Genomic DNA, 12,476 nt, shown 5'->3' with positions numbered 1-12,476 from the left:
GGAGACAACCATGAAGGTGGCTTTCAAATTCACTGACATAGGCATTTGTGATTTGATGATTATTCATGTATTCCTTTCAAAATATTTATCACATCCAAGCTGAAGAGTAATAAATAGAGCCTTCATAATCACTGGTATTTGACAGTAGCCTAAACAATAGTCAAATGTGCCAAAGGCAGACAATAAAATAGATTTCCAAACTTTATCCCTGATGTACTATTCTAGTCACCTGGTCTATACAATGCCTTTTGTTCTTGGAATTTGAATACTCTACCGGTAAAGCTTACGCAACATCTACATTTGAAAATGATAGTGCTTATCCTAATGAAAAATCACAAAGGTCATTTGAGAAAAGTTGATCATGAGCTAACCGTGAACTGGCTTATTAAGGTTGTGAATTGTATTAGAGCCACCAACGACCTTCCTTTGTTTCATTTCCGTCGAAGAGACAAGCGAAGTAACTTTCCAGGCCGAGGTAAGCGATTTTGCTTTTTACATTAAAAAATTTGTACAATTGAGAATGGAACGCTTTTCACCAGAAAAAGCCCTGGTGAGTCGCGGAATGAGTTTCGGCTAACAATTTTTAACATTATTCGCGTTATGTTAACCGACAACTCTAAAATCCATAGGCATAGCGTAAACACATACGTGGTGCGAGGCACTGGCTCACTGCTACCATCATGCCTGTGGGGAATCTACAGGTAGGACTATGGTATGCCAACGCTGTATAGAGCACACACTTAAAAAAATCATTAAATATCACTTTTGTGACTAAAATGATTAATTTCCATACAATTGCAATTGAATTTTCATTAGTAACTTAGAATAATTTTTGTATTGACCAGAGCGCTCAAAAACTTGAATTTTGGGCATATTTTTGTGTACGCCCTCTATTTGGAAAGTAATAAGGCAAGAAAATTTTTATTTTTCAAGCTCTAGATCTAGTTTTAATAAAGAAAAAAATAATTCAAAGAATCAAATTTACTTAAGAGCCAAGTTATATAATGAAAAGCTGTCATGGAAACTGACAGTGTAAAAAAATCAAGCATTTGTCCAAAAGAAAAAGAGAAAATAAGCCACACATTGTCAACCTTATTTTGCCACACATGGAGATGTAACTGAGAACAAGGCACTGCCCCACTGCAACCATCATGCCTGTGGAGAATCTACAGGTAGGACTATAGTATGCCAATGCTGTATTGAGCACACACTTTAAAAAATCATTGAAATATCACTTTTGTGACCAAAATTATTAATTTCCATACAGTTGCAATTCAATTTTCATTAGTAACTTAGAATAATTTTTGTATTGACCAGAGTGCTCAAAAACTTGAATTTTTGGCATATTTTTTTGTGTACGCCCTCTATTGGTGGAAAGTAATATGGCAAGAAAATTTTCATTTTCAAGCTCTATTTTTAATAAAGAACAAATAATTTAAAGAATCAAATTTACTTAAGAGCCAAGTTATATAATGAAAAGCTGTAATGGAAACTGACAGTGTAAAAAAATCAAGCATTTGTCCAAAAGAAAAAGAGAAAATATTCTTAGAAAATAATCCGAACATTTTCAACCTTATTTTGCCACATAAGATGTAACTGAGAACAAGGTTATATCATAACCTTGTTCATTGAATGAGTGGTACGAGGTTTGTATCTAAGCTTGTAACCGATTCCATTCGATTTCACCACAATCGGCGATCACTTGCCGATCTTCAATCATGCCCCTTGAAGGAAAAAATCGGATATAAAAAATCGGCGTAGATCTAGTTACAGTGCGTGATCGTTCAGAACATATTTCAAGATTGTTTTTGAGGTGCTAGCTATTTAGAGGTTGCATTATTCAGGGAGAAAGACGCGGTATTATCTCTGACGATGTTTACGAGGATAGATATCTTCTCTTCAACCTCGTGGTGATAGCGTATCCTGCCGTGAACTTTTAAAAGTCGTATTATCGACGGACATCACTGTGCTACTCTCTTACATCGTACGAGATCAAGAGATCATTCCAATAATTCTAAATCGCTAGCACCTAACATAAAAATACTTATAAAAGATGTCCCGCTGATCGTTCATTGACCTGTGATCTGAGAATTATTTTCATTTTATCTTCCTTTGCGATTTGCTCAGAAGATGCGTCATTCGTTTATCTTTCTAATAAAAATCACTCATTTTATTGTAAAGCATTAACACCTCAAAACCCTTTTAAAACATGTTCCAAACGATCGCGCATGTTGCCGACTTCCATTCCAATGCATTCGTCTTTGTGACTTTCTCAGGAAGATGCGCGTGACCGCGAACTAGTGGGTCGCACGTGCTGGGATCCCACTTCTGGTATCCACAACACACGACTTCTAGTTCTATGGCTTGATTTTTCTGTGCGCGGCGGCATGTAATGAACCCTTGCCTTGGGTGGGGTTTGTATAACATTACTAACCTCACATTCACAATACGTGTGAGTGTATGGTGACACGCAAATCCTGACATCGAGGCACGGACTGGACCTTCAAAAAAACCCAAAATATAGCCTCGGTCTCGATCGGCCATTTTGTTTTGAATTTGAAAGGAGATATCGCGACAGAACTTTTTGTTTTTCATGTTTTTGAGGATCAACTTAACCTGGAGGCTATCGTAAAATCGTTAAATAATTGCATCGGTCGATTAATATCATAAAAATTTCTTTAATCCTTGATAATTATCGACCGATTCATGATATTTATCGGCCGATGCAAGTATTTTAAAATTTAAATTGGCAGCTATACACGCGTGTGGTATCTAGGTATCGATAATAAAGACATCAAGATGGCGACCAAAACAGACTGGGTAAGTCAACGCTCATGCTCTTAATTATTTGTCATATTTACTACTATTTCTTGAATGAATATATACAAACATATTAAATTTGGGGGGTAAATATTGTTTTTGGCCCATGTACGTTAGTTTGGGCTCAAAATCCTAAGCAAAACGTGTGATTTAGGTCTAGTTTCACCGTGGGAAAACCTACGGTGTGTACAGACCAATGGCTAACCGAACCAGGCTTAACGCACCAATGGGTTCAATTCATCTCGCGTGCGAAGGATTCATATGCACCTGGTGCACGCGAATCTTTCACACCCTTTTTGCTCAAATAACTATAACATACCATTATAGCTAAGATTTCTAATTGCGCTATGACACTTACCGAACCATATGGATCGTTTGTTGAATTCTCTTTGCTGTTTTTTTTAATAAAAAAAAAGCATTTTTGCTTGATCTTCACGTAGATGCCTCCTGATCAGCGTGGATAACAATTTTTGCCTAAAGAGGGCGCGCGATATTATTCATATGCCGGTTTGTACTGTTTGTCTGCAGCTTGTACTGCTAGCTGCATTCGAGGCGCTCAGCATTATTTTCTTGCTCGTTCAATCCACTTTCATCATCATCTGTCAAAAGATGGCGTACTTTACCTATAAGTAAATATACATGAAATGCAACCTGTTGATTTTTTTTCTACAATTTCCAATGCGCCGACGACTTAAATCGAGACTGTTCAATAGGAAAAAAAAATCGCATTTCAATTGTTGTTTGCGTGATTTCTACCGCAGTACTTGGACGGACAGACGGAGTATCTTGGCCGAAATTTGGAGGTAAGCATTAAAAAATCATTTTTACAAATAATTTCGAATTTATAAAATTAAGCTAGGAGATTATTGTAAATTACGTATAGGAAATATGTTGAACTTTTTGGCATGTTTCATTCCCTGACATTCGTGTCATAAATGAAAACTTAAAAATGCACAGTATGAAATCACATGCGTTGTGCGAGGTTAGTATACTAACCTCGCATGTTGTGTGAGTGGGCTTCATGGAGAGTAAGTCTACGTCAGTACAGTAGATACTTTTTTACTCTCCAGAACTTAGAATCATCCAGGCTATACGCTAGTTCCACTGGCACTGAGCTGTGCCTCGATCGAATTTGTGTCACGATAGACCTTCATCCATATAATCATAGTAAGTCATAATTTCCGTTTCCACATTTTATTAAGATTACTAATACCATTGAGACCCCAATCTACCCCAGTGTCTCCCTCGTTTTGCACGGTCGACTCCTGGGCTCCAGCCCGCGAAGTGGGCCGGAGCTCCTTGGGTTAGGCCACCGCAATAAACGTGTCGACTGTTGTGTCAGTACCTCAGGCGATGTTCGTGCAGGCTCCACTCAACTTCACTACCGCTACACTACGCTCCACCTACCCGAACATCGGGACAGTGAACTAGATCGGATATTCTGAGTCATAAAAGGTGGGATGGGAATCATGGTTATCGTAAAAATTAAAGAACAAAAATATAACAAGGGATATGACTGACTTAATATCTTACTCTACACCCGTATTTCACTCCGTGTCCATCCTCCGGTTATCCTCAAAATTGGTGATTTTGGGCCAGTATCTTTTTCCTCACACGTATTATTCACGGCCGATTTCAAAACATCGCATGCGATCGGTGGCTGTGAATAATACGTGTGAGGAAAAAGATACTGGCCCAAAATCATTAACTCGCAAAACAGAGGAGAAGGAGTGTATATGCCGGGAGGAAGATATTCCTCCCCGCGCAGGGTAATGAAACTCTGAAATTTCAAAGGGCGGACGTTTCATCAAATGCAGATATCTCTAATACCCCATCGGCTCTAATTCAATTGATTTTATAAGATTATTGAACTTCATTACGAGGAAAATCGTGCGCAAAAAGTTGAAACTTCTGTGATTTATTGAAATTATATAAAAAAGGATGCCTAATTTCTTTGACTTATCCTGAAGCGCTTCATTTTGAACTATAAAGAAACTAAAGTGTCATTCAAAATTTCAAACTGAGGGCGCAAAACAGGACAGGAGATGAATGTGCAGGGAAATGACATGAAGTTTAATAGAATTCGATAAAAATATTGTACTTTTTATTTAATACGACACAAATTTTATACCTTCCTCTTTTTGAATTAGGAACCTGGTTGCCCCAAAATTATGGTTGTTTAGTAATGAGCTGAAAAGCGGGAAAAGTTGACTTTATGAAGGTGACAGCAGAAATTGATATATAGATTTTACCCGCCCGGAGCCGACCCGACCAGAAGTTGCGCGATCAATTAAAAAAAAAAAAAACTTCATATAGTTCGGCCTAATCTTACTCAAATTCCATGCCATAATGTGTACATTTGAACTTTAACTGGCAAGAAACACATATAGCCGAGGTGGAAAAACAGGGTTAGAGAAAGGGTAGGGGAAACAATGGAGAACTTCAATATTGTCATTTAACCGCGCACAGCGCGGAAGCAAAATTCATATATAAATTTAGAGCAAGAGAGAAGGGGTTTCTCTTTAGGGGAAAAAAAATAAAGAATAAAAAAAACAAACAAGCTACCTTTCTTCCCTTTCCTCCTTTTCCTTTTCTCAACTTTTTTCCCTTTTTTTTCTTCTTTTTGGGGACGTTTTTGGGGGGCGACTGCCCCCCCTGGCTACGCGCCTGGTAGAGTAAGATATTAACTCATTCATATCCCTCGTTATATTTTTGTTCTTTAATTTTTATGATAACCATGATTGCCATCCCACCTTGTTCGGGTAGGTGGAGCGTAGTGTAGCGGTAGTGAAGTGGAGCCTGCACGAACATCGCCTGAGGTATAAGTTAGACAGTGCAGACTGCAGTAGAGGCGCACGGCCAAGGCAATATTGGAGACTGTCTCCAAATGGGAGATTATCTCCAATAATATATCAGAGACTTTTGTAAAGAATTTGGGTATCCAATTTCAGAGACAGTCTCCAGTTTTGGAGACCAATTTCCTTTGTTTACATTTGCTGCAAAAGGATTACCTTGCTTGGTGGCAAATAAAAATGTGATAAGCAGATTCCTCATGAAAAATTACCCCCTTGTAGTTTTAGTTTACCGTCTACTTTCAAATTCACCGTCTACTTTTGATTTGATAAGGATTTTTGTTGTCAATCACACACAAAACAAATGGGCTTCTGACCTCAGTGAGACAAAATTTTGGGTGGAAAAAATCATGGGCGCTAGTGTAGTTTCGCACCTCCCCGTTTAATGGTTTTCAAACATGTACAATCTCACCCTAAATAATTCACAACCTAAAATACTTGCATCTGAGCCTCCAAAGTCCAGTAGAAGTTGAATATTTGCCGTTTTGACACTTTTTTTTACAAAGTTTTACACCTATTTCGGAATCACTCGGTCGCTTGAAGCTCAGCGCTGCACATAAGCAGTCGGTACGCGTAGTACGTACCACCTAGTGAAGTGCAAGAAGAGCGAGTTTTTCTATGGTATCTTCAAAAAGATTTTTTTCCCCTCTTTCAGCTTGCACCAAGTATTACGGTAGTGGTTGTGCAGAGTGGTTGATGTTTGTTGTGTGAAGGTGTGTGTGGGGTGTGCGTGTGTGTGCTTGTTTGAATGAAATAAGAAATGTGAAAAATGTGAATACACGTAGATTTAGCGATGAAATAAGAAATAATAATGTACCTAGAGCCTTGTTTTGAACTCTAGCCTAGGTCAGAGAACTTTCAACTGTATTCACATTTTTCACATTTCTTATTTCATTCAAAAAATCACACACACGCACACCCCACACACATACCTTCACACAACAAACATCAACCACTCTGCACAACCACTACCGTAATACTTGGTGCAAGCTGAAAGAGGGGAAAAAATCTTTTTGAAGATACCATAGAAAAACTTGCTCTTCTTGCACTTCACTAGGTGGTACGTACTGTACGCGTACCGACTGCTTATGTGCAGCGCTGAGCTTGATCAAGCGACCGAGTAATTCCGAAATAGGTGTATGGCAGTGAGTCCAAACTTCGCGCGTGTCCATACTTCGCGGACGGTCATTATCTAAAAAACTAGCCAATATTCTTAAAATCTGACATCATCAACGTGAAAAGCGACCTAAAATTACCCTTTGGTGTAAGTTTCTTTAGGATGAGTTCAGTATTCATGAAAATATTGGCAAAAGATCGGCAAATTAGTCACTGTTAGCGCCCGTTTTTAAGAAATCTGATATTCTCAACAAGCATCACGATATCACCATTTTGCAAGCAGAAATCATCAAAAATGTGAGTTAAATGTGGTACTAACCGATTCTATGGCATTTTGCCATCAATCTGATATAAATATTTCATTTTTTGAGCTTGAGTTTTTGTTTAAATGTCCACAAAAACTTTGGTCCGCGAAATTAGGTCACACTTTTTCTGAACGGTTTTCCAGCACAGCGCGCATTCGCCGATCGGAATAGAATTTTGAGATCGCGATACCGGCGAATCCCCTTGACCTACTTTACATTTTCGTCCATGATTTTACAGTTTACGATCTTGCCGTCAATGTGGTTACTATTTCTTGAATTGGTTTTGTATAAATTATGAATATTTTGTGAACAAATTTAAGCCTGATGAATATTTTTGAAAAGTGCGCGAAGTTTGGACACCCCATCATAAAACTTTGTAAAAAAGTGTCAAAACGGCAAATATTCAACTTCTACTGGACTTTGGAGGCTCAGATGCAAGTATTTTAGGTTGTGAATTATTTAGGGTGAGATTGTACATGTTTGAAAACCATTAAACGGGGAGGTGCGAAACTACACTAGCGCCAAATCTAGACCAAAAGCTTCGGTCTCTGTTATGTTGGTTGTTCAGCTGAACTCCGTTGGCTTCACTCACCAAATACAGAGACCGAAGTTCTAGCGCGATCTGTACAGGGGACTCAATGGCCATATGTTTATGTACTTAAGATCGGATAAAACGGGGAAGTGAATTTGCGCGACAGCCGAGGTAAGTCACTGTTTTTGTTCCTTTTAACTTGATTTTTCTCCGTTTTTTGGCAATTAATGCCAAGACTGAGGGAATATTAATTTGCATTTTGGTCGCGTTAATTTTCAAGATTTTTATTCATTAAAGACAAAAATTGAAGAGCCCCGACGGGGGAGTTTGCATTGCAAGTCCCCTAATGGTGGCTGCACGCTAGCGAGCCGTCTGTGTACGAGGAGAAAAAAAAAAAAAAAATGTTAAAAAACTCCTCAAAACAGACGGCTGCCAGCTGTCTACGCCAAATCATGCTTTTGTTGGTGTTGTTTCTTTTGTCCTTTTGCAAAGCAAGTTTCCAATGTGGGAGATTGTCTCCCCTATTGGACTCTTTTTGGAGTCTCCCATATTTATTGGCCGTGCGCCTCTAGCCTCTAGGCCTACTGCCTAACTTTATTATTTTAGCTAGGCCTAGGCCTACTGCCCTGCCCTGGTCAGTCACTTTCCGTAAATTCCGGGCAGGATCCCCAGTTATTATTACTACGAACTTAGATCTATACATGCTCTCTGAAACATTTCATACTCACTAAATTATTATTATTACAGCGACCAAAGCTATGTGGACTAAGGTATCATTACCAGGTTTTGTTGTCGGAATCAGCATGGACGAGCTTTACGCTCCACAGAAAAGCGCCATTTTTCAGTGATTGGAATGAAGTTTGACGAGAAAATTTTCGTCTACGATATAGCGTGCACGTCACGTGTCCGATCTAATGATTGTCAATTATGATAGAGGTTGATATCTTATTGTATCCACCTTTATGACTGTCACTGTACAGTATTTCATTTCATTTTTAAATAAAGATTTATTTTTATGACAATTTACATGCATATTGCCTACCATGTCTTCAGTGTATAAGGTCAGTGTTTCTAATATCATGTTATTGGCATTCATCCTGCTGCGTATACCTAAACTAAACGGTAGGCACTTTTGACGACAACGTACAACGAGGGGCGATGGAATGTCCAGCTCTACGTCACTCTCAATGGGACAGTTCGCGATGAATATTCATTAGATCGTGGTCGTGTGTGTGTGTGTGTGTGCGGGTGTGTGTGTGTGTGTGTGTGTGTGTGTGTGTGTGTGTGTGTATAATACCGAGTGTAAATAAGCAAAGAGAGTTTTCAAATGGTGTGTGTGTGTATAAAACAACGTAGGAGTTTATTTAACAGAGAATGAGTAGTATAGTGGATGAAGTTTTTCAAAAAGGGAGATAATACAAATATATATGGAGGACAATGTAAGATGAGATGAGGTAGCTAGGTGTACAGTGAGGTTTTTTATCAAAGAATGTATACTAAAAAGATATATGTAGAGGACAATGTAAGATGAGATGAGGCAAGTGTACAGTGAGGTTTTTCAAAAGAGGAGATAATACAAATATATTTGGAGGACGAGCTGAGGTAGGTGTACAGTGAGGTTTTAACAAAGAATGTATAATGATAAAATATATGTAGAGGACAATGTAAGATGAGATAAGGCCCCTTAAGGCAAGTGTGCAGTGAGATTTTTTCAAAAGAGGAGATGATACAAATATATATGGAGGACAATGTAAGATGAGATGAGGCAAGTGTACAATGATGCTGAGGTTTTACAAAAGAGGAGATAATACAAATATATATGGAGGACAATGTAAGCTGAGATGAGGTAGGTGTCCCGGGGGGGGGGGGCACTTCCATTGACGAGTGGATACCATGCGCGACCACGGGGTCTCGAAAAGCACCCTAAACACGTATTTTCCATGTTCTGAAAATGCACCTCTTAACAAGTATTGGCGTCTGAAACCCTACCCTTAACAAGTATTGGAAACAAAACTATACTCTTGGCAAGTATTCCCTGAAATGAACCCCTAAACAAGTATATTTTATTGTTGTGTCACGGGTCCGTCGGTCGTCGGTTTTACCTAATTTACACACCATTTGGTTTAGTAAGGTCCCACCTTCCTCACCTCGCGCAAATCGGGACTCTAAACACGTAGTGTTGGGGCAAAAAGGACATCCTTTATACAACATTTTAATTTTGTTTTATCATACCCTAAACACGTAGCTTTCCTAGCGAAATAGATACCCTTTTTTCATTATTTTTGTGTTTTTGACACCCTTATCACGTTACGTACGTAACGTGCCCTATTTTGAAAAAGACATAATTTTTACGTGTTTTCTTGGTCGCGCATGGTATCCACTCGTCAATGTAAGTGCCCCCCCCCCGGGGGTAAGTGTACAGTGAGGTTTTATCAAAGAATGTATAATGATAAGATATATATGGAGGACAATGTAAGATGAGGTGAGGCAAGTGTACAGTGAGTTTTTTTTTCAAAAGTATTAATAGTAGAGCTTACTGTCAAATGTAGTGCTTGCAAATTGTGAAAGTTATTTTGTTCAAATAGGTTGTATTATCTGTTATGCATGTATACTGTTTGTTGTTGTTGTTGTTTTTAAATATATTCTTGGACTTCATTTTCTGTACATGCGCATGGTCTATATACTTTAGATTTTACAAGTTAAGTCAATGTATGCTTACCAATTAAAGTTGGCCAAACACACAGTGGGTATCAACTATCACTGAGGACATCCCCCCCCCAAAAAAAAAAACCCCCAAAACCAATTACTTGAAATATGTATAGCCACATAAACCCGAAGTATAAGTCAATCAAATCTACTGTGGCTAATTATATACTCTGATTTTTATTATTATTCTTATGACAACATAGCTTCCACTTGTGCTACAGTATGTCATATTTCAATTTGATCAATTCAAGACCAGCGGCGTAACAGGGGTCGGTGGCCAGGGGGGGCAAGAGCCAAACATTTCCCGGTCATATCATGGTATGAACAGGCATAATCATGATAATGGTGTAATGAGGCGACTATTTTGAGAAGGCCAGATATCGCGTATCGGGCAGAATTTATCTTTAAAAGAAAGTTGCGAGCGAGCGAAGCGAGCGAGCAATTTTTTTTACCTTTTTAATACAAAAATCAAATTTTGTGATATATTTTGACATGATTATCCAAGGAATAATATATTTCACTTTTCTCTCTTTAGATTCCTTTTTTTGTGGTCTGTACGCCATTGTGAACAGGATTCTTTGCGGCAGTAGCGTGAAGAGTAAAAAAAAAAAACGAGGTGCGAAGTATAGCACATGTGCTAAAAAGTTGCTTTATAAAAGTCCCGAGCGAGCGAAGCGAGCGAGAAAAAAATCACCTTATCATGAGAATCTAACTTTGAGCTATTTTTTGACATTATATTCAGTACATAAAATTATATCCTACACTTTTCCTTTGCTTTTCTTTCCTCCTTTTTTGTTTGTTCTTGTTTGTAGAACTTTTGGGGCCATGACCCAACCCTTCCATACGCAGTGCTGTGCGATTGGGGTCCGGGGCGGAGCCCCCGGAACTTCTTGATATCAAAACCATTTAAACCTCGCAGATTGCCGCTATTTTAATCAAATCGCGGGCATATACAGAATATAGCTTTTACACTACACATTTATTCAACCCAGTTGCGTAATGAACCAAATATTTTGAGGGGGCAAAACATAGTAATGTGGGAAAAATTTGTAAAAAGTCGCCAGCGTGCAAAGCGAGCTGGAAAAAAATGCCTATTGACATTAAATTCTAATTATTTGATAGATTTTCCATTATATTCAGCAAATAACACATTTCATTGTTTCCATTCATTCCATTATACGTCGTCTCCTATAATTTCTTTTATTTCATCTTGGGTGTGGAACCAAGACCCCTCCCCCGCCTGTATGCCAGTGATTGAACGTGATTGAACGAGGGCGTTATAGAGCCATTTGAATGTTATAAATGAAGAGCCCCTACTGTGTGGGGTCTGGGGCAAAGCCCCGGTAGCTTATTTGCATACAATTTAGCAAGCTTATAGCACAATGTTGTATGCAGTCCATCTTTCTTCCCGCTCTTTAATTTCAATCATCGGCAGCCCGGTCGTGTTATTATTTTTTTTCTTGTCCCTTTTGTTTGTTTTCCAATTTTGCTTTTGACTAATTACATTCTAACTTCGTTTCCCGCTATTTGTTCTTTCTCAACTGTTCTTTCGTACATTTTTCCGCTTTCCTTCCTTTTCCATTAAAAAAATCGTTTTCTTTTCGCTTTTCCCTTTCCCTTTTCTTTTCCTCCTTTCCTTTTCCCCTTTCCCTTTCTTTCTCCCTCCTTTTTTTTCTTTTTCCCGTTTTTCTTTTATTTTCCCGGTGAAGTCCGCCAGGGGGGGCAACTTGTTTATAACTAAATACAAAAGAAATAGTGAGTGAGTGATATCATTAGTCTCCTCATTTGCATACCGACACGGATGTGAATATAACAGTTTTTTGTGAAAGTAAGTGAAACTTTAAAATGTCATACATGTCATTTTACATCCGATTTTGATGAAATTTTCAGTGTTATGCTTGTTGGATTTGTCTCTTTTTATTCAAATCAACTTTCTGTATGGGCGGACCTGTCCTTCGGCTTTAAAGGGATGGTCCGAGCTGAAAGTATTTATAGCTTAATAAACAGAATAGAATTCAGTGAGCAAAATGCCGAAAAATTCATCAAAATCGGACAACAAATAACAAAGTTATTGAATTTTAAAGTTTAGCAATATTTTGTGAAAACAGTCGTCATGAATATTCATTAGGTGGGCTGATGATGTCA

The 12,476-nt window shown here is 38.4% G+C and overlaps 1 protein-coding gene across 1 annotated transcript in view; it reads right to left on the bottom strand.

The window, feature by feature from the left end:
* Positions 1–8,557, bottom strand: part of LOC129256848 (hepatoma-derived growth factor-related protein 2-like) — a 39,187-nt gene extending 30,630 nt beyond the window's left edge. The window contains exon 1 of the mRNA XM_054895041.2: positions 8,354–8,557. The gene's annotated coding sequence lies outside the window, so the exon portion shown is untranslated. The remainder of the gene's footprint in view (positions 1–8,353) is intronic.
* Between the last annotated feature and the right edge of the window lie 3,919 nt (positions 8,558–12,476).

Source organism: Lytechinus pictus, chromosome 3 (genome assembly GCF_037042905.1).
Source record: "Lytechinus pictus isolate F3 Inbred chromosome 3, Lp3.0, whole genome shotgun sequence".
Lineage (NCBI taxonomy): Eukaryota > Metazoa > Echinodermata > Echinoidea > Temnopleuroida > Toxopneustidae > Lytechinus > Lytechinus pictus.
This window is presented reverse-complemented; position numbering and strand designations above follow the sequence as displayed.